Here is a 3094-nt window from a genome sequence, read left to right as displayed (position 1 = left end):
ACACCTTTAATCCCAGCACTCGGGAGGCAGAGGCAGGCGGATCTCTGTGAGTTCGAGACCAGCCTGGTCTACAGAGCAAGTTCCAGGACAGGCTCCAAAGCCACAGAGAAACCCTGTCTCGAAAAAACGAAAAAAAAAATTGAAATATAAAAATATTGAGCTGAAAACAAAATGAGAAGAAAGACCACAGGAGAGAAAACCAAGGGCAGTGAGCAGAGCAGAGGCACCAGACACGGCAGCCAGCAGCCTGAGCTTCCATAATCACGTTAAGTTTAGCCTGTCAGACTGGTTTAAAAAGAATCCAGCCACATGCTGTCTGTAGCCCCATATTAAATATGAGATGGAGACAAGATGGGGACGGATGTACTGGCCCGGCACTAATCAAATGGAAGCAGGGTAACTACATCCGCTTCCAAAAGACTCGTAGGAAACAACTTTATCAAGGCGGCGTGATAGTTGGGGGCCAGTTCTGCAAGAATACAGCCATGCTGTGCGGACACGCAGCAGCACCTAAGTCTGAACTATGAGGAGGACTGGGGAAACGGCACAGTGGGTAAGACACTTGCTTTGCAAGCATGAGGACCCAAGTTCAAATCTACAGCACCCATGTAAAAAGCCAGATGTGGCTACAAACCCACCCGCAGCCCCAGCACTGCCTGGAGCAGAGACAGAAGGACAGCTGGGCCATGCTGGTCACCAGCCCGGCTCCACGTTCAGTGAGAGGCCCTGCCTCAAAGAAATAAAGTAGAGAGTGACTTGCAGGACACCTGATGACCTCCTCTGGCCTCTGAGTGTGCATGGGTGCATGCAGCAACACACACATACACACACATATATACACACATACACACACATACATACACATATACAACACATACACACGGACACACACATGTACACACATACAATACATACACACACACATAAACACACATACACACAAATACAATACATACACACACATACACACACAAAGATGTATTTTAACTAAGTATATAAAAATTTAACTAAAATTATAATTTATCAAAGCTTACGTTTTGATAGAGGGGAAAGCTCAAAATCAGTTATCCAAACATCTGCTTTAAGGAACTAGACAAAGAAGAGAAAATTAAATCCAAAGAAGGCTAAGATAAATAACTAAATCTACGCAATTTATCAATTGCCTATAAACCAAGAAGATGGAAAACAGAAAAGCAACAGAGAAAATCAGCAAAATACAAAAGCTAGTAGTCCGTAAAGGTTGACAAGATCAGTAAGGCACCCGCCAAAGCTTCCTGGGACGAGGCCCAGATTCTTGCCTCACTCTGGAATCAAGGGGCCAGACAGGTAGAAAAAACTAGGTCACTTCCTTCTTGCATTCATTCATTAAATCAGTTTCTATGAATTAAGTCACACTACGAACAACTGTTCAGTGCTAGCTGTGGTTCTAAGGCCATGAGCTCATCCCCGAACAACAGGCACAACAAAGGGTAGGTTTGGACCAGAGATGGCTCAACAGAGGAATGGTGAGTAGTGGCAAAGGACCAGAGTTCAGATCCCCGCACGTATGTAACAAGCCAAACATCACGCACATGCCTGTAATATCAGCTCTAAGGGGGGTAGAGACAGGAGGATGCTGGGCTTGCTGGTCTCTGACTGAGCTATGAAAATACAAGCCCCAGATTCAGGGAGAGACAGACCCTGCCTCAAAAGAATGTAAGGAGAGTGATAGCGGACACTCCATGTCCTCCTCTGTTGTCTGAGCACACGCATCTGCACATACACGCATGCATACTCTCACACATAAGTGACTAGATAAAAATTGTAAGTAGATGGTATATTATATTATAAGACATATTATGTATTGGGAAAAATACCTAAAGCAGGTTAAGAAGTGGATGAGGCACTTGTCCGCCCCTTGCTTAATTATGTTATTATTTTTGTCTTTTCTGTCTCCTTGTCGTGTGATGTAACATGTGCCAATAAGAGTCAGCATTACATATTGGTATTGGTAAGGTGCAGTCACTGAAGATGTGCGTCCCCTTCTGTGAAACAGTGGTGTCTTCCACCGAACACAGGACAATGACCATGAAATGCAGAATTGCAACTTTGCTGCTTTCTAACTGGGAGGTCAGCATGGCTGAAGGAAACGAGTGTGATCACTCCCCTGACGAGAGAATGAAGGCCCGGGCACCCAGCCGTCGAGCAAACACAGATGTGCCTGTCCCTGGAAAAGGGGTGCCGCAGACCTCATTAACATCTGGCCAGTAATGTTGAGGGGACAGGAAATGCCCTCTGTGCTGCGCCAGGACTCGTCCACCCCGATGAAAGGCCTCAACACCAGAAGGCTGTTGTCCTGGCGTGAAGCTCATCCTGACCGTCAATTTGACAGGCTTTAGAGTCACCCAAGAGACAGATCTCTGGGCGTTTGACTGTGTAAGGGGTTCCAGAGAGAGTTAAGTGAGGAGGGAAGACCCACCCCACATGGGCTGGGGTCTCAGACTGAATAACAAGGAGGAAATGAGCTGAGAGCCGCATTCATCATTCTGCTTCCTGAGTGTGGATGCAACATGGCCGGCTGCCTCCCACTCCCGTCATGAGACTCTCCCACCATAGTGGAATTCATTCCCTCAATCCTTGGCCAAAGCAAACCCTCCCCAGTTTCTTTTGTTAAGTATTTTGCCACAGCCATGAGAAAAACAACAGACATGCAAGGAAAGAAGGAATTTACCCATCACTTCAGCCTTGGCTCCTCCTAAGAGTGTCTAGTCTGCTGACCAGCCGTATGCACAGCCAAACACCACAATCAAACAGGCTAGTTCCTTGCAGTGAATCTCTTAGCTACTTCTCAGGTAAAACCCTGACTGCTACGTGGGGGAAATGGTAGTTAAGCAACGACTTGTAATAAAGGAGTTGACACGTAGATATTAACGGGAAAAGCCAGCCTGGGATACACATAAAAGGAGCAACACAGAAGCCAGGAGGGCCGCATGACAGCAGCAAGGGGGACAAGCAGGAGCAAAAGTCCCTTCATCAACAAGAGGAAGAAACAGAGAGAAAACATCTGTGAGTTGTAAGACCTTGCTTAGCAATCTTTCAGTCATAAGCTGAGCCC

General features: G+C 46.5%; 1 protein-coding gene across 2 annotated transcripts in view; it reads right to left on the bottom strand.

The window, feature by feature from the left end:
• Kcnh1 (potassium voltage-gated channel subfamily H member 1) overlaps window positions 1-3094 on the bottom strand; it is a 297541-nt gene that overhangs the window by 242248 nt on the left and 52199 nt on the right. The window lies entirely within an intron of this gene.

This window comes from Microtus ochrogaster, chromosome 6, assembly GCF_000317375.1.
Source record: "Microtus ochrogaster isolate Prairie Vole_2 chromosome 6, MicOch1.0, whole genome shotgun sequence".
Lineage (NCBI taxonomy): Eukaryota > Metazoa > Chordata > Mammalia > Rodentia > Cricetidae > Microtus > Microtus ochrogaster.
Note: the sequence above shows the minus strand (reverse complement) of the source record. Positions and strands in the feature narration are given on the sequence as shown.